The 21,322-nt window shown below is 27.8% G+C and overlaps 1 protein-coding gene across 5 annotated transcripts in view; it reads left to right on the forward strand.

Annotated features, from left to right (window-relative positions):
- Positions 1 to 21,322, forward strand: part of msi (RNA-binding protein musashi) — a 1,037,545-nt gene that overhangs the window by 795,935 nt on the left and 220,288 nt on the right. The window lies entirely within an intron of this gene.

Raw genomic sequence — 21,322 nt, forward strand, 5'->3', positions numbered from 1 at the left:
CACCGTTTGGGAATCATTGGTTATATAGTAAAAACTGTGTTTAGGGAAATTTCCTAGAATTTATGTGTTGTACCCAAAAATGTGAGGAAGTTAAACCAATATGGAAAAATAGTGGAGATTTCAGACATTGTGGTAGATTTTTTCTATTTTTTCAAAAATGAGAAATAATCATAATTTTAAATTCTTTGTAATTTTAATTGGTTTTGAGATGAAATATCTTCGATTGCACGTTTAAAATGAACACGATATTATAATTAAGTTTTCTAATGATATGAAGCTGTGAAAATCTTATTGGATATTATATAAACACAGTTTTCGAGATAATTTTATGGCTGGTCTTTATATAATATACAGAATTAATCTTTATTTTTTGAATGACGAAAAAGGTAGTCCACAGTAAATTTAAATAAGGGAGGGTAACATAGTGAGTAATGTTATTATAATTTGTACAACAAAAAAAAATTGCATTAAATAAATTTAATTCAACGTAGAATATTAGTGAAAATAAAAAAATAAACATTAAAATTGTACTACAGTAAGCCAGAATTATGTGTATAGAAATCTAGATAAAAAGAAAACATCTATTTTAATACGGAAACGAAACTACTGGAGAGCTTTTGTGTAAGTATGAACGGTTGATGTAAATGTGAGGGGGATTTGTTCGACTTTTCTATGCAGTGAGTTCTGAATAGTCTCGACTGTTGAATATGAGAAGAGTTGAAACGAGCGAGAAGGAAAAGATAGAAAAGGAAATGAGAGATAAAGAGTGAAATAGTGAGAAGAATGATTATGTTACAATTGAAAATAGAGACGGAACGAATAAGCGATAGTACTAGTGGCACGAAGCAAACATTCGGGTCAGAATTGTAGCAGTATCGTTGTAGTTACAGTGAGCGTTACTATGAGCGAATGAATCCTTTCTTCCTCGCTACTCTGTGCGGACCACTCAGATAGATTGGAACGGTACCACTATTTATAGCAATATACGATCCGCTCTTCATAACCGACGAATATGATGTTTGATAGTACTGTTCATCCAGTGTAGGTACGAACGGATCTTGACGTCGTATGTGACCGTTTTAAACCGTACAATGGTCCAATCTAGTAATGGATCTTCGGTACCATTTTAACACTAAATACGTACATTGTAACAAATCTAAATCATTGGATGAAAATAAAGTAACAAACACTCTGTTTGTTTCAGTTCCGTTCAAGTGGTATTGTACGACAAGCTTATTTTATAGTTCATAAAAAAAATTTATTACACATCGTATTATTTGTTTTGTAACAGCAATGTTAAAAAAAAAAATCATTCCTATTATTAGAATAAACCTGAAAACACCGTATTATCGATATGAGTCCATTTAGTAAAAATCATTGCTAAATAGTTGTATAAAGATGATAATTTTATATATAGTGTACGATTTTGGGTTGAACGGAAATATTCGATTCACGGAAGTAATTAGAATACCACACTTGTGAGTTCAGTTATTGCTTTCATCGATGTACAGAGAAGGGTTAATCGATGTGAAGCTCTTTAGACGTATTACCGTTGCAAAATCTGGAATTGATACTTTCTTAAAACAAAATATAACTTGTCAAAAGTTTAGAAAACGTAAAAGTATATAGATGAGTAGTAGTTTCGCCTGAGATGAATGAAATAATGTTAGCGCGTTTAATAGCATAGTGGAGGGGATAGTGTATTGGACAAGAAGCTAATCGCCAATCAGTAGTATTCTACTTCCACCTTTCGAATAATGTCTGCCATTATCAATTTTTAATCTATATAAGAATTTGTTGATCTTTTAACATTTCTTTAATAGACTCGAAAATTGCATATTATTTGATTTTTTTTAAATGCTAAATCAGACATACTGTTTGATACATTATCAGATTTTCTGATACAAAGTTTCTCCGCGTAGTTCTCGGACAAGTCAATTCTACCATGTTCTAATCTGGAATTGTTCCGTTACTTGTCGAAAGCATATTCTTATAATAATCCTTGTAGAATAACAATGTGTTGGTGGCTTAAAATGTGTATTTGTTGTGACCATACGTTTAATTTTAGGCAGTTTTCATAAGAAATTAGCGGGTTACGGATTTTCTTATTTGTTACTTATTGTAATGGGATACCAAGATTCGACTTCCGGAAAATTTTAACATATCCTCAAGATCCCAAAACGTTTCACATCCTCAAGACCCCAAAACCACCGTCAGTTCAAAATTTATATTTCACTTTCTTGCGGAGACGATAACTACCGTAATTTTGCGCCAAATCACTTTCAAATTGATACGTAAAATATAACGACCAAAAATCTCGGTCGAGTTCGTTAATGGGCAAAAGTTGACCATGGGGATTGGGGGGGGCTTTTTCCAAAAAACAAACTATCACTATTAGTTTCTTATTAAGTAAAATTTTGGATTCGTTTAAAGTTCCTACTATTCTTTGGATAAGGGCCTAAAAGTTATCTATGTAAAGTTTTTTGATATCACAACCATTGGCCCAGGGGGTGGAAAAAATGGGGTTTCGAAGACAAAATAAGTCATACCTCCCTTAATTGGAACAATATCGAATCGGTTTAAAGTGGTCGTTAGTCCTCTAAATATTACCTAAAATTTTGTCTGAAACAGTTTTTGATATGACCAATAATTACGGCAAGGGATGGCCAAAATATTGCTGGAATTGTAAGATAGGGTTTGACGTACGTTTGAGTAAATTTGAAGTTTTTCACGTCTTCCCGAATCAGCTGATTTGGAAGTCGAGAGTTCCAGCGTTCAAGTCGTAGTAAAGTCAATTATTTTTACACGGATTTGAATACTAGATCGTGGATACCGGTGTTCTTTGGTGGTTGGGTTTCAATTAACCACACATCTCAGTAATGGTCGAATTGAGACTGTAAAAGAGTACACTTCATTTACATTCATACATATCATCTTCATTCATCCTCTGAAGTATTATCTGAACGGTAATTACCGGAGGCTAAACAGGAAACAGAAAGAAGATATCATTGTTCCGCTCAAAAGACAAAAATTTCTAAAAAAATATTTAAAAAAAAAATTATATGGATATCAAAAAATTTTATTTATATGTTATATATCGCATTTAAGAAAATGTTGAAATAATAAAATTGATTATTCCTTGTTTAATAAATTAAATCGGGCCGGTAAGAGTTTTATTTAACATGTACTTTTTTAAGTAAAACTAAATCTTTTTTAAGTAAACTTAAAGGTAAGTGTCTTACCTTTTTTGATATCACTATCATTTTGTTAAAAACAGTTTTATTTATATTACAAAAATTGTTATTTTATGAGTGGAAAAATGATATCTGCAGGACTCTTACCGTATAGTTTACAATTTCATTGTATTTTTTTTTTTTGGATATCACTGCGTTTCTTTAGATTATTCTTTTATTTTTTTTTTATGAATTACTGATTGTTATCCTATGGCTTTATTATTAAAATGTATTGCCTTTCCAGAACAAACAAATATATATTTTTTTTAATTTCTCGGCAATTTGTTTTGTTGAGTTATATTATGATTCACTTCATACCTTTTTTTTTCCTTTTGTAATAAAACTAATATAATACCTTCACGAATCGAAGATCCGTGATGTAATATTTCATGAATTACTTGAGGGTTAAATGTAACCCTCGATTTTTATCGTATCCGTGTACACACTTTTTATGTTATTATTAAATGAATTTGTTTTTATTCTCCATCAGTAAGTTCTAATTGTAGAATAAAAATTTTACCAATCAAATTTATTTCTGTTTTGTGTAAAAATCTATGTTGCCACATTTTCAACACTTTCCTACTGTTCATGTTTTTTGTTTTTCTAGCAGCTATAATTTCTTGTAAACTAATATTTTTATTTTTTTAATGAAGTGATGGGAATTAAAAAAATTGTTCATCTTCAGTACCTTCATTTGCATAAGAGCATTTATTATTAAAACAAGCTATAGTATATTTTCTTTTACTGTTTTCATGCTTATTTTTTCACCATTTTTATTTCACTTTTAGGTTAGGTCAGTATGGTAATTTTAAATCAACCTTGAAATATAATAATTTGATCGGTTCTAAATTAAAATTTTGATGTAGAAAAATATTTATTGTGATGAACTGAACCCTGAAATAAGACAGATTCTCTCTTAAAATATTATGAATAAATGATTTTAAAAGAGTTTACATTTCTAATGCGTCCTTTAAACATTATTAAGATAATTCTTTTTAAATATATTTTTATTTAATATTAGTAATACACATAAAGATACTGATAGTCAATAGAAAGAATAATCTTATAACAAGAATATATAGTCGCATTTTATTTTACCTTGCTAGTTACTGAATGTTCTTGTGTCGTTACTAATCGTTTTATAGCGTTTTATAGTTTAAAAATAATTTGAAATCTCTGTAAACTTTTAGATCATTGTGAACAATAAAAGAATAGGTCGCATATAATCAACGGTTTTATAGTTTGATTTATTATTAATGTCATTATTTTATGTTAAACCGACAATGTTTAATTGTGGATCACGTTTAATTCACTTCATAACGCCTCTCTACGTTCTTTCTTATCAGTTCTTTTTAAATCTCTCGCTGGCCTTTTTCCTGAATTCTCGTGTTCTACTCTCTTTTATAATTTGGAGGGTCTTCTTTGTTAAAAAGTCTCATTTCCCAGTTTTCTTTTAATCTTTTCTTGATTAATTCTCGATTTTGTTAGTATAATTTTTTTTCTATTCCTGTTTTTTTCCAGACAGAAGAAGAGGATTTTCTTGAAATTCAATTATCACTCTTTTCTTTAAAAGGATTTCACAGGCCACACTTTTTAAAATGAGTGAATAAAATTCCTGTAGTGCATTGTTTCTGTTATTTCTAAAATTTCTGGTATACCATTTTGTGGATGTGGAACTTATACATTAATTGCGTAGTCAGTTATCTTTAAATAACTAAAAAAATGTTAGTAATTCTTTTATCTCTTAAAATATCTTCCACTTAAAGTTTTCAAAGAAAACTATTCTTAAATTAGAACCACCAGAGAGAAACTTCCTTTGTAAATAAATAAGTTTTTTAAATAATCATTTAATCAGTTCGAATAAAGGCTTCAACATAATAAAAAAATATATACGGGTTTCTAATAAAGTGTAGGTCCCTTAATATAATTTTTGAATCGTTTAATATAGAAAAATGAAATTTAGAAAAATTGCACCTACCTTAAAACGATTTATTTTTTGGTATGAGTTCACCAAAATTACATGGGAACAATTCAAAAGTTTTAAACGAAAAACGTAGAATTATGATATTGAAAAATTTTGGTCTACGACAACCAAAATACGGATTAGTTGATGTTAGCATAGGCAGTTTCAAAATATAGTTTACATTACCTCTTAAATAACTATGCAACAGGAAAAAACTATTAAAAAACTATAAAAAAAATTATCAAACATTCCTACCTGAAAACTATCTATTTTGTGGTATAAAACTACTATTTGGAGTATAATGTCAAACACTTTTTGAAATTATCTGTGAAAAATATTATTTGGCCGCCATTTTGGTTGGGATTGTCCCTGATGTTGTTTTATCAATTTTTTTGTTTTTCAATTCCCCTTTAAAATGATATGTCTTAGAATCATTTTCTTTTCAAATTTTTGAGTTTGGGGCTTGGATTATTCTGGTATCATTCCATGAAATAGATTGTTTCTAAGTAGGAGCAGTTGAATTCTAAGGTCTAAATCCTAGTAAAGGCAGTTAACTTTTATACGGACTTGAATACTAGATCGTAGTTACCGGTGTTCTTCGGTGGTTAGGTTTCAATTAACCAAATATCTCAGGAACGGTCGACCTGAGACGGCACAAGACTACACTTCATTTACATTCATACATATCATCATTATTCATCCTATGAAGAATGAATGATGAAAAAAGTGTAAAAACCACCTTACGGTGGTTTCAGAGGCATCAGAAAGAGAAGTACAAGCAGTTACTAGTTTAATTTTTTATGTTTAACTACTGAAAAGTTATTTAATAATTCCCATTTTTATTGACACTGTATATTAGTATAAAACTAACCTATTACTAAATATAATTCGGAATACGTCTTTTCTGGTTTGGGAGGACGCTCAGTTGGGAGTTAAAAGATAATTCCTGATTAATAGGATTTATTTCATTAAGGAAGCTTTTTGAAGCTTCCTTCAAAATTTCAAAAGTTATTTCTACCAACAATACTGAAAATTCCAATAATTTATTAATACTATTACTGTGTGTGTGTGTGTGTGTGTGTGTGTGTGTGTGTGTGTGTGTGTGTGTGTGTTCACGCGCGCGCGTGTGGGTGTGTGCATATATATACATGTATCGGTCTTTTTAAAAGTATTCCGTTTATCGACAATTAACAAGTTAATTGTCAAAAAACGGAATACCACTTAGAAAAAGAAAAAGAAGCAATAAAGGAGTTTATTCGATGAAAAATTATTAATAATTATTTAGCCTATGATTATTTGTTAAGAAACGAAATAATTCACCTTTCTTTTGTTGAATTTTAAACAAGTTTAAAACAGTGATAAAGAAAAAGTTCTTTTTAATTTACTTGAATTCGTTTTTTTTTTTTTTAAGGTGACAGTCAGTTAATATTCTTTTCTTGCTCTTTTATAAAATTATGAATCGATTAGAATAAAGAAGAAATCGTAATAAAAAGAATTATCGATCGAAAATGTTTTTTAATAGGAGGTCGAAAAGCAATTCTAAAAAGTTTTCTCCTCTTCATTTTTTTCTATCCAGAAGTTATATGAACTGATAATAAAAGAGATATTTGAAAACTGAAATAATAATATTGCTAAACTTTATCGGTATTTTCATACAAAAATTTAACACTACATTTATCGTAAAGTTGAAAATTATGTTTACTCAGACGACTTAATTTTTATAAATTTCATGATTAATTTTTTATTCAGCAAATATTTTTTTGATAAAAAAATAAGATTTAAAAAAATAAGAAAACCAAGTAAATCAAGTTATAGTAAAACCTCGCAGATTTCCGTACGTTTTTTAATTTAATATAATCAATGCCTAATAAAGAATTTTACATACAAATACAAAACCCAAGATGTAAAGGAAAATGTCACCAGTACAGGTACATTATGATAGTTTTATAACCGAAAATTCATTATTTTTAACATTTTAGAATAACCTCTGAGACATGGATAAGTGTGAGATGACGCATAATCTTGCCGATCAAAGCATGCTCTGTTCTGTATCGTTAGTGACTATTTTTAGACGCCATAATTATTAAAATAGCGGTCCCTTTGCTATAGTACATTTACAAGGAAGAACTGTCAGATTAATTGGGGCACATTCTGATAAAACAGAAGGTCTAAAAAATGATAATAGGACTACCGAATTAATAATATATTCGAATTAAAATTCGAATATATCTGGTGAAACCTAGCCTTAAAGTCCGAACGGATGCACCATATGAAAGTTCGGTTCGAAAAATCCACCGTACAATTTTTTTAGGATAAAGATAAATAGCCCTCTTATTCCCTACCTACTACGTCTATATGAGTTATTACTCGTCAAAATTTTGAAAGTTCACTTGATATGCAGACTGGAAATGGATTGCAAGATACTGACTCACGTTTTTTCTACTTAACACTATCCTCTCTATTGTGCTGCTGCTTCTCTGGCCATCAGAGCTTATCGGATTTTTTAAAATCTCTAAATATACAATTACCTCCAATATCTCTTGTTTCTCAACGTTACTAATCCCTTGGCGACCCTCCGTCGTGAATTATATTACCTTAGTCTCGAAAGATACCAAAAGAAGACACGAATCCGGTTATGAGAAACGTTTTTCAGAATTGTAAATAAGAGTTAATCCAGATGCTATAATTTACAAAAACACGGTTCTAGATATAAGTTTGTTGGTTGTGCTTTTGTGTTTGCCAATAGAACTTACATGTTTGGCCTTTCTAATATCGCCAGTGTTTTCTTTGTGGTGCTGTATACTATTAACAAGGCCTTAAATATAGTTAGCCCAACATTTTGATACGTACTTGTGTCAGTACAGATCCCATGAGAGTGACTTGCAGTGACGTACCCCAAGCACTCTATTGTCTGTAATATGCAGTCTGCTATTTCTAAGATGACTCATCGTAACACTACTGTGAGTTTCTGCTGGATCCCTAGTCATATTGGAATTTCAGGCGATGTGCGCGCTGATCATGCGGTAAAAGAGGCTCGCTTGTAGCCCCCTTTCAGTAATCGCGTTGTTTGGAACGATCTTGTCTGTTTTCTAAAGAGGGTGGTTTATGATGAGGGGAAAAATGATTATAATACTTCTATCAACAATAAACTTCGTTCGTTGCGACTGCCAATTAACAGTGCATCACATCCTTGTTATGCGGCATTAGTTTAAACTAGAGCCTAACATACGAAATATCTTAAGCAACAATGTATCGATGTTATCTAATGTGTTAAGATTTCTTAAGGTCGTTCATCTAAATAAACAAACATTTGATTAAAACTGAGATTAGATTTTAATATGCTTTTTACTTTTTGTTTCGAATCTAGCATTCCGTATTGCATTTTCAATTGTTTTAATATTTAAAGTAAATTTTTAATCATTTACTTTGATAATTTTGGTCCGGAAGCTGATAAAGCTCCGGGGCACATTTTTTCCCGTTTTGCGCCTGGGAAAAAAATCCATGTTTTATTAGCAGTGCCAATTACTACCCAATTGTGTGTGTTTAGGCTTTTAAATTTTAATTAGTAATACTACGTTTCTAACTTTGCTGAAGGGAAGGCACCACATTTGTAAATGTTTCAATCAAAATTGGACCTACTATATCCAACGTTCTGATAACAAGGTTTAACTGGTGGGTAGCCTTAGTAGCCTAAATATCCCGTAACATACTCTACTTTTTTGCAGCATTAAATCTGCGTTTTTATATCCAATCCTGATTTTCTATAATCCCGCAAGCACAGTTTCACACATTTTCATCATCGATCACGTATCATAATTTTTTACCACATCTAGTAGAGGTAAATAAAAACATCGAGTAGACTAATCCGAAACAAAGATTCCGAACATGCTTCTGTATATACATTCCTTATTGAAGAATAATGAACAGTAAAGGATTTAACATTATATTTCTATCTTTAAAATAATTCTTCATCGTCTTGATATCAAAATCTTACAATCTAACTTTTTAAGATATAAAAAGCCCAGAATAGTTTTGAAAATATTGAAACAGCTGGCTTATTCTTATTTCTTTTAATAGATTGCTAACTTTACATTTTGTTTCCGGTGTAAACTCTTATCGCTTGTGTATCATAGTTGCTTTAATTTTATTTAGTTAAAAGGATTTTAAGTTTTAGAGATACAAAAAGTTTCGTCGGAGATAATTTTTTTAACGATAGCTTTACGTATTAATACAGCCAACATAACAACATGTAGAAGGTACAAATTAAGAGAGGTTTAAATAAAAAGAGTTGAATGTTATTATTATTATTCTATAATTAATCTTCATTGATTGTGTTGAATTTAGGATTGTACTTAACGTTGTTATCTTTTCCTAAGCTTCAGATGAAAATTAAGAAAAATAAAAAGAGGGAGATAGAAAACAGTTGATTAAGCTTTATTTTATTTGAAGTTAGTACTTGAGTTCTCGTCTTTATTTTATCTAAACCACACTACCGCATAGGGTAGGAAAAGAGAATGATATAGGTAATTTAAGAGAGAGTCAAGTTCTCATAAGAACGAGTCGAGTTTCAGCAAGTAAAGAAAGTGTAGCTAAGTCGAAGCAATCTTCTTCACTCGGCAAACTCGCCTCTTACCTCTCGTACCGGTGCTTTTCATGGAATAGTAACTACCGTATATCGAATTGAGGTCGAGAGCATCTTTACTAATATCGGCCTACGTGTTCTAAACAGACACTGTTAAGGATGTGTTTTCCTCGGAAAAGTTCTTCGTACTATCTTAGATAGCAGCTATTTTATTACTGTTATTTTACGACATGATTTTTTGATCTGTGTAATTTATGTGACGATATTTATTTTTGTCTTACAGTAGATAAAACTTAATGCTCTCTTACCAAATTTAACAATGAAATACTTCTGTGCATTGCACACAGGAGAATTATTTTGCAAAATTAAGAAAAAAAATTAGTTTGTACGATTTTGATAAGATTTCAATATAACTGTTTTATAAGTACATACAAGTTTTTTATAGGTAGAAATATATAAGCATATACACTTTACTCGTACGAATTGTTTTATGTTAACTTAAGTTTTTTCTTCTAGAAATTTTCGTGTGAATGTCTGGAAATTTGAGTGTTTTGGAATGTTTCCTAGCAGATAGAACGAAACCAGTCGGAAGTAAAATAATAAAAATTCGCCTAAGATGTAAAGTTACTATTTCATTTTTATGTTGTCTTTATTTTTATAGTATAATACAAACAATATACATATTTAAGCGTCCCTAAAATACTTGAATTTAAGACTAGTTCCTCATATAAAACGAAGAACAACGTTTTTTGTAATCGTATGTCTATTAATTTTTTAATGAAGGAGGAAATGAGAAATACCTTAAGGTTCAGGTGAGTTACTTCCTACGATTTTCGCTATAAATCTGTAGCTTTGAATCGCATTTGAAAAATCATTCTTATAATATAATAAAATAGTTTTTAAAATAGATATTTTTTTTTAAATAAAACAAAATCGATAAAAATATACCAGAGATAATAACGATTTAAAAACTTTATCAATCACCATTTTAAATTTTGTATTAATAAGCTAAAAAAAAAAAAATTTATGAAAATTAAATATTCATAATTATGGTTTTTTTTTGTGAATGCCATTTTGAACATTTATACCGAATTTTATTAAATTGTATGAATCCGTTCTTGAGATATTATATGTTGGGAAAATACAAAATATAGCCTGTTCATGAAATCAACAACCAACGATTTAAGATAGAAAATGATTTCATATTTTTATAAAAATTTACGTAAAATTTATTGGTTGGTGACATTCTGAAAAATTCCTTTAATTTCATGAAGTTTAATTTGATATTTTTCCAAACCTCTACAATATACCAAAATTAATTATTTTTTTATTTGCGATAATGTCTAGATAAATAATTTATTTATACAATATACAAAACGTTGGGTATTTTTCTTTTTGTAATGATGAATAAATCATTCACCGCATTCATTGTTCGTAGGAATACGGAAATTGAATTTTTTTAGCGTATGAAAAATGCTATGTCTGACTGGGATTCAAACTCGGGAACCCCGGATGAGTGGCCGAGACGCTACCACTCGCCATGGAAATTAGCATTTCTTTACAGAGCGTCGCTTATCCTTATTGTTAATCACGGCCGATTTTTTTTTTTAACTTCATTGTTCATATCCCAACTAGGATTTATTTATTTTTATTTTTTTCTAAAGATATCCTGTTTATTATTATGTTTTTACTTTTTTATATTCTCTTTTCTTGCCGTCTTTTCCTTTTAAAAAACATCCCAACGTTATTTCTTAAAATCAAAGATTTTTATCGAAGTATATTAAGATATTTTAATCTTTTATTTGTTACCATAAAATGTTAAACTTCCTTTACAAGCAGGATATTAAAGTCCTTTGTTCTATAGAGTTGCAATATTTTTGTTGACAAACATAAAATGAAACAAGTTTTTTATGTCGGCGGAGAATCGAACTTTAGACAATAACGTGAATACAAGAAAGTTCTACAGTCTGGTATGTAGAGTTATTCCTAGTGGAGGCCATTGACAAAATTCTTTGGGGGACTTGTAAATGTTAGATCTGTTGTAATTCTATTAGGCGTAAACATAAAAGTAAATAAAATAGATAAATAATTAGTTGTTATTATAATAAATTAAAATTAATTATGAAATACTGTTATGGTGAAATATGAAACTTGTTATACTGGAATCTTGGTATACTTTTATGGAAAAAAAAAGAATATCTTAAATAATGGAAATATTTATTAAATTAGATTAACGTGATATAAGCAACTGATTGACAGTCAATTAATTATTATTATTATTAATAATCTGATTCGATCATTGTTATTTTTTTACATACCGAAGTTAATTTTAAACTCGATATGATTCCTTACTTTATTTTTTATAAAATAAAATAACAAATTAACCCGAATAAGAAAAACCGTTACTTTTACATTAGTTTTAATTTAATTCATCACAGAAGCTTAATCATACGAAGAGAAGCTTGTACATGGGAATATGAAAATGGAATTTTGTAGCATATGAAAAGTGCTATACCTGACCGGGATTTGAACTCGGGATCCCTGGATGAAAGGTCGATTCACTACCACTTCGCCACGTAAAAAAAGATTCGCCATTAGTTCAAAAGATTTGAAAAGTTCTGTTTTATATACTTTTTAAATGGGTCTTTTTGCGATATTTTAAAGTCTGTATTTATTTAAGTGTTTATTTATTTCATTGTATTTTTATTTAAAATACATGATTGTTCGTATGTGTGTTTATATTAGATTCAAGTAGAGAAGAAAGAGAGGAAATATTAGGACCAGTTAAAATTAAAAGAATAACTGGAGCGTTAGAAAAAATAAGCTTTATAAATTTAATGACAGACTTTCAGACGTTGTAAGGAAATAATACTGATGTTTTTGGACATCTTTTCATAATGGAAAAATAAAAACTGACAAAAAGAGTTTTTAATTTTGTCTATAATTTAAAAAAATAAAAATGTTTGGTTTAATGAATCGTTAAAGTTTACGAGAGAGTAAAACATCACGGAAGAAATAATCATAAACAGAAATAAATTAGAAATATTATTTTTAAAAACTAGAGATTCCAAGTAAAACCGAAAAATAGATATGACTACAGATGGAGTGAAGAGAGAAAACCAAAACATGGAGAAATAATGAATAATAATTTGGAAGAAATTATATATTGTGGCCCTAATTTGGCCAATTCAAAAAGAAGAAGGAGAAATGATATTTTGACTGCCTGTTATTTATGACACAGAGAGCTTTTATAAATTTGGTGTTAAAATGAAAGAAGTTTAAAGCCTAATCAATCGCTTTTATCCATCCGATCACTGCGTCATTATGACGTCACAGCGGAGAGAATATATAAACATTGTGGGAAATATGGTAGCTTTACATCTAATCCTCATTTTTTATAAATAAGCTAATATTTTATTGATTTCAACTAAAAAAATTGAAAAGATTTGTTGTTAGCTGTCCTAGATGAAGTAATTTTTTTTATTGCTAAACTTAACTTTACGAATAAAAAAGGTTTTGCTGATCAATACTATCAGTTTTGTGTTTTATTAAAATTTCAATTTCATAATAACAAAATTTAAACGATTTCAAGCCGATAACAATATGTATTAAAAATATTTAGTACAAAGTTTTTGTACCCTTTTCTTTGTCACGTAACACATGTAGGTTAATAAGTAATAAAATCGAATATTAAACATTAATTTCAATTTTTATAACATTAATTCGGGAAAGTGTTAGGAATTAATATCATGAAAATTGTCATGTCAATATCCGAATTAATGTATTATTTTGTATTATTATTTTGTATTATGTATTATTTTCAGTATTATTTTGTTATTTTTTCCTACTAATGGGTAATGAATAGAATTAATGAATTAAAAACATTTAAAACTCCTTACAATCATTAGCGGAACATGTAGTTTAATTTTTTTTATGACTGAATTAGGTAACAAAAATTTAACATTCATGTTCTACCATAGTTGTATGAGATTTGAAAGTATACCCGCCAACTTCAATTTTCAGTTTGAGGATTATATTTTCAACATGAGGTTATTATTATTAAGATATATATGCGATCAAAGAAAGAATTTTTCAGTTCAAATATGGTTAAAGCGCAGGAAATTAGAGAATAATGTATAGAATTTCAATAGCATCATCTGTCTACTTTCATGTTGTTGTATTTTAACAAGAAAAGGATTAATTTTTTGGAAAATTAATTCTGTAAAATGTATAATTTTTTTGTAAAAAAAAAAAACATTATAAACAGGAAATTTGTCAATTAAATATTTAATTATGAACTTCATCTGTTAATTGAATGTACTCATAAAAATCATCTAAATCTGTTCATTTTATACAGGGTAAAGAAGAAATATCCATTTTGACCATCCTTGAATCCATTTTGACTAGTTTCGGCGTGACGTCTGTACATAAATTAGTATGTTTAAATTTTGGATTTGACTGTTGTAACATCTTGTTGTGCACATTTCTTTTTGATTGCAACCAACTCAACCAAAAGTGTCCAAAAAAGCCCAAAATCTAAAAATTTTGGATTTTGGACTTTTTTTTAACGGTAATAAGCCCTCAATTCAACAACATATCATAAGTGCTACTTATTTTCATTGGTTATAGAGTTATAGCCAAATAAAATTTTAATTAATGAAATATTTGGATCTTACAAGGGGAAGGCCATTGGTTCGAATCAGACTTCTTCTTTTTTTAAATTCAAATTTATTGATTTATTAATGATTAAGAAAAATACAAGATATGTAAGAAAAAATATATATATGAATAAGATAAGATGTTATAAAATTTTATGTACTTTTAAAAATGTGTATATGTAATTTGGTGAAACATCTGATTATTTTATAGTAATTGAAAATTATAATTTAGAATCTTATTATTTTTTGATTTTCTAGTTTAATTTTATTTAATTATTCTGGAATTTCTGTTTAATTTTGTCTACGTTAAAGTTAACTACAGAGTGACTTAAAAATAGACCCTCACAAGACCATCACATACATTAAGGCATACATACCCGATCTTTGATAAATTGAAAAAAATTCTTACCTTTTAGTTCATTAATCCTCTAATATTGTCGGACAATATAATCCCTAAGTTGGAGTTCATCATTTCGTTTGTTTTTTGTTGCGAATCATTTAATCCTACTTTGGTTTTATATAATTCTTCTGATCCTAATTTGTGTACACGTTCTTTAGTCTTCAAATGTTCTCTTTATATTCATTATCCTCTCTTAATCTTTTTGTTATTTCCTTGGTCTTAACGTTTTCTTCTTTATATTCTGTTCTCTTAATCATTTTATTCTTTCTTTCTTTGCAACATTTCTTCCCGTTTATTTTTTTTGGTTTGCAAAACTTTCTTACTTTTTTCATTTTCCTTTTTTTTAATTTAAATATATTGATTTATTAATAAATATTAATCACTGATTATAAAAAAAGTTTTACAATAAATAATAATTATTCAATAATAACAGTAAAAAACATATGAAAAATATCGTAAGTTATTAGTGAAATAAACTTTTACGTACTTTTAAAAATGTGTATATGTAATTTAATAGGCGTACAAGGAAGTCATGTGGTGTCCACATCATATTTTTTGAAGTACGTCAAAGAAAAGATTTATTAAACATATAAAGTAGATTGTGAAATACTTCTGTATATATATATATATATTTTGTACTTTTCGATTACACTTAATTTATCATAACATAAAATTTAATTATATTTTCATAAGATTGTTAATTTTATTTAATACTAGCTAACATATATATATTATATATATAACTTAGTTGATTTTTTCTTTTGTTCTGAGCTTTTATTCTTTTTCAGAAATATGGTTGTAGATGTATTTGTGTTGTGATTATATGCGAGTGTGTTGGTAAAATTTCTTTTAACACAAATCAAAGAAATATTATATTCTTTCTTTACATTTATAAAAAGAGGCTCAACAAACTGTAAAAGCTGTAGAGAACACTTAAGGAAATGAATCGAACATCCGTAGACGATGGTTTTCAAAGTTATATTATGGGTAATGGAAATGCGCTAGCGATAAAAATGTACATACGACTTCTACATTTGCTATATTACTATCCTACCGTTTATATCGAAATGGACGTACAAATGCGTTGCAATGTTTTATTCTGTAAAGTGTGTAGTTGCATATGTAATATTCAGAAGGTAATATAAGATAACTTGTTCGAATTTCGTTAGAAACTTTTAGACTATTTTGCTTTAAAGAAATATATAATAAAAATAAAAAATTGTTGCGTCTTAAGTATAACATAAATACCGTATTTTTGTTAAATAAAAGTTGATCGATGAATGTAGATCGATTAGGTAGATGAATGTTGACGATTCATTTAAAAAGAAATTTCTTTCTTAGATATAAAATAAAACATTACTTTCAAATAATTTTTTTTTAATCTGTGTTAAAAAGCAGTCTGTGTTAAGCAATTAATTGGTTAGTGTCCGAATTTATTCTTAAAAATATTATTTAACAATTTTTAGTAATTAATTAAACTATAAAAATAGTGGCATATAATTTTATTATATATATATTTATTTTATATATATATATATATATATATATATATATATATATATATATATATATATATGTGTGTGCGTGTGTATTGCTGTTATATTTTATTTATCATAAAATCAAAATCTGTATGCAGCTATTAAATTTGAGTTTTATTAACATTTATTCAAAAATATTTGAGTAGAATAACAGTTATTATTTAAATGCAGATAAAATTACAGAGGAAAAATATGATCAAAGTATATTTTTACTTCAGATCACAACGGAAATATCCATTTTGACCTTCCCTGAATCCATTTTGACTAATTTGGGCGTGACGTCTGTACGTACGTATGCGATTCGCATAACGATTAGCCGTAGGATGTTGAAATTTTGGATTTCGGACTGTCGTAACATCTAGTTGACCTCCCCTTTCGATTGCAATCGACTGAACCAAAAGCGTTCAAAAAAAGCCCAAAATCCAAAACAATTTGGATTTTGAACTTTTTCTTAACTGCAGTAATAAGCCCTCATTTGAGGAGAGCTTTTCAACGATATATCATACATAAGTGGTACTTATTTTCGTTGGTTCCAGAGTTATAGCAAAATTAAAATTGACTGAACAAAAAGCGTTCAAAAAAAGCCCAAAATCCAAAACAATTTGGATTTTGAACTTTTTCTTAACTGCAGTAATAAGCCCTCATTGAGGAGAGCTTTTCAACGATATATCATACATAAGTGGTACTTATTTTCGTTGGTTCCAGAGTTATAGCAAAATTAAAATTGATAAATTAAATGTTTAGATCTTATAAGAGAAAGGCACATCTCCTTTTTTAAACTTTTTTTTTTTATTTAAATATTTTCATTTATTAATAATTATTAACCTCTGATTTAAAAAAAATGTTCACAATAAATTATAATTCAATAACAATAAAAAAAATATGAAAAATATCAGTAGTTATTAATGAAATAAAATGTTATGTACTTTTTCATTTTAATTAAGTGTGTTTATGTAATTTAATTGGCGTACAAGGAAGTCATTTGTGTCCACATCTGATTTTTTAAGGAAGAATTTACGATATGTATATATATAAACGTGAGATATAATTTAAGTATTTATTACATTTTTTTAAATTATGTTCGGTGATTGGGGAAATAAACGAACAAAATTCATGTTTGGGGAAGTTAAACAAAATAAAAAGCAGTAAAATATTGAGATTGAAACTTAACGAGCATTTAAATTAAGCTGAAGTAATTTTGATAAAAAGTAACTTAATTTTTTGTTTAACTTCCTGTACCAAAAAAGGAAGTTTTACAAGATAAATATAAATGTAAACAAGAAATTTATTTAATGAATTTAAATTTTTAATTCCGAACATAACGATCCTACAGTTAAAATAAAAACCAGGAAACACTACTAATTAAGAAACCTATTAATGTTTTACGTTCTTTTTTTTAAATCGAAATTTTAATTTCGTTTTTATAAGTAAAAAATGATACAAACATTTAAAACTGATGTTAAAAATTCCCTTTTTTTATTTGTTCTGCATCGTATGCTAGGATTTAATAACCTATTTAGTGAAACCCCATTTAGTGAGGAGTGAAGTGGTTTCCTTTATTTTCTTCATTAAACCTGATAATAATGTTGAGCATTTTATTAGTATTATGCTAACTCCATGAAAATTCAGACAAGTCACACTTTCATCCTGTTTATTGTATGGAATAGCTGCAAGAAAAAAAAATTTCCAGTTTTTAATTTCCAGTTTTACGGATTAGATATTTTTAATCTATTGTAAGGTGATTTTTACAAATAATAATTTTTGTACAATTGATAAATATACAAATGTAATTTTTATATATTTTACAATCTAATGTTATAATCAAGAACTGTTTTCAAATTTTTCAGTTTATTCTTCGGTCCAAAATGTTTAATGAAAATAAATTTTAAAAATCATGTGAAATATATATTTTCTAAACCATAATGGATACCATAAATGTTATAAATATGGATACAGTTATTATAAATAACAATTTTTTTCCTATAAATAAAAAAATGGATTGTTTTTAAACAATTATAAATAGAAATATCGTAATCTAAGTTATATTATATTCTTATTCTGATCAGTGTACAATTTATCATTATATAGGTGTATATTATATCCGTAATACAGTAAATCGATTTCATCGGGAATTGTTAAATATGCTACTCACGGACATCATCCATGAAACCGATGGATCCAGAGAAACCGTAGCAAAATTCAGACAGAATCATAGAATACATAAACATAAGATAAAAAAATAGGTATGATTAAAAGTCCCTATTTTTGAGTACTTACGTATTTATTATACATTCACGTTGTACAGAATGCAAAAAATATAAGGTTTTTTTAATTAGTATTTAAAAATTTATCTACAGTGTTAATATTGTTGTATAATAAAAAATCTTTTAAGTGTATTTTAAATGTGTTGGTGGGGAGTTTTTAAATGGTTCGATAATTTATTAAAAATGGCAACGGAATATTAAATAAACCCGCTGCCTCGTAAACCGAACTACTGTACGGAGTTATACTAAAACTGCTGTCCCGTTTGCTAGAGGAATGTTATTTTTTTAAGAATAATTGACCTTTCTTTTTAGTAAAGATTGCATATTCATAAATACATACATGAATAAGATTATGAGTAAGATTTTTAATTTTCTAAATATTGGTTATGTGATTCATACTTTGGGCGCCAAACAGTGATTTGACAACCACTTTTTGTATGTTTAAAACTTGTTCTGACTTTGGGGAAACCTTTTTTGATGGGAATAAATATTAGCATAATAAATATATGATGACAATGGTAAATTTATCGTTTTATTAAAATACTTCAATGCAAAATAATACGGTTTGATTTTGTTGATAACAAAATCAATTTGAACATCCCAAGAAAATCTGTATCGAATAAAACGCTAAAAAATTTTCCTCTATGGCAGTCAAAAATACTATCGTTATCATTAAAATAGTAATTGTATTCAGACGGTTAACAGTGTTACATTTACCTCAGAAGCACAATGGTTTTATCCATTCTTGCATTATTATGATTCATCCAGCGAATATAAAAAAGTGAACTGCCAATTCCTTTCAAATAATTACCTTCAGATTTAGTAATTATATTATTATGTCATTTGCGAAGTGGGGGTAACAATGATATGAAAGTTTTAAGAGTTTGGCTTTTAATAAACAATAAAAAAAGGGGCCGAGGACACTTCTCTGTGGCACTCCGTGTACTAAATTTTGAAATGAAGACCTAAATTTTGTATAATTATTCTTATCAAAATAACATTAAGTAGTTTCTACGATACCGTAAGTACTAAGTTTTTTCATCAATAAAAAATGTGGAAATAAATCTAATGCTTTGCTAAATAATTTTCAAAAAAATTGAATTGAAATTTTGTTTATACGTTACGTTATGCTTTTCAAAAAAACGTTAAGTATAATTTTCGTAATTTTTACAAATAATTTTCAAATGATATATAATTATTTGGAAAAAAGTATTCGATGGGGTATTTTTGGTGAAAATATAAATTCTCTTTTTTATTATTATAGTGTAATACTATTGTAAGTTGTTGTTAATATTTTAAATCTAGGGGTTACATATTTTCTGTGCCCCCTGATGGGTTCGAAATAAAGGAATAGTACATTATGCAACGAGCCTATAATGATAGTCTCTCATTCATAGTTTACGACACTCTCCAGGGCTTATTTCGCACTCGTAACTTACTTTCTACCCGTCCATTAATGGCTGTTACAGAAAATTGTAAACTTGAAAATTTCTACGGCGAAAAAAATATTAGGATTATTGATTTAAATCAATGATGCAATACATTGTTACGAAATATATATTATTTTAATTTTTCAAAAAATATATTTCTGTGGCAATAGGTTATTTGTCTTATGTTGTTCTACCTTTTCTTTAATATCGATCAGTGTTAGACGTTTCTTCCTCAGAATCTGACATAATTAAAAAAATGATAAACAGTGTAATATAGGAACTTAAGATACCTATCTGTGTACTTTTAGAGTAACCTCTGCTTGCTAATTACTAAATGGGATTAAAATCAAATTTAAAAAAAATATATAACTGATACGTTAAAAAATTTCCGCTTCCGATTGGTCAGTGGTTAAAAAGAGTAGGTTTTTGAATGGTTGAACATCTGTATTATAATGAAAATCTGTTAATGAACTTCATTATGATGCGAGTTCCAGCCGCGTAATTTAAACTTTATAACAGTGCCGAAAAAAAAGTATTTTTCAACATCTCTTCCAGTTTTATTTTATTTAAAAATATGATTTTTATTGATATTATTTACGAGATGTAAAGCCAAAGAGACTAGAATCCATAATAGAACGGTAAACATATGAATATAGGTTTTTATAATCTAGGAAATATTTAAGAGATAAAAAATATAAAAATTCGGGTTTGTACATTTTTTGACCAACAGCAGTTGGTCATTTCTTTGTGTAACATAATAGTAGACAAAAAATAGTGGGAGAATAAATTACTGAAGTTTTGTTATTATATATTGTAGACACATAAGTATTAATTTTTCGTGTTTACATTTTCTTTCTTGATATAAAGTTTTTCTGGTGTGTACTTTTTTTAGTTTTAAAAGCTTTTGATATAGATTATTCCAGTTAATTTCATTCATTTATTTTCTTTCTAAAAAAAAGTGTTTTTTTTTTATTTTTGGTCGTTGATTAATTTTCTAGTATGAAAACCCTTTGTTAATCGAACCTTTCACTAAAAATATCTACCAACGATTTATCTTTCTTAACAATTTATTCCAGATAAAAATATCTACCCAGATCATGTCTAATTTATCATGGACTAACTCTCGTAATATGTTAAACCTATAATTTATTTCTCATATATAAAAAAAAATTTCTGTTAATAAATTCCAATTCATCATCGTAAGTCTTTTTTTTTCTTTTTTTTATATTGAAGTAAAATCTATAAAAATTGGTG

The sequence above is a fragment of the Lycorma delicatula genome, chromosome 5, assembly GCF_047948215.1.
Source record: "Lycorma delicatula isolate Av1 chromosome 5, ASM4794821v1, whole genome shotgun sequence".
NCBI lineage: Eukaryota > Metazoa > Arthropoda > Insecta > Hemiptera > Fulgoridae > Lycorma > Lycorma delicatula.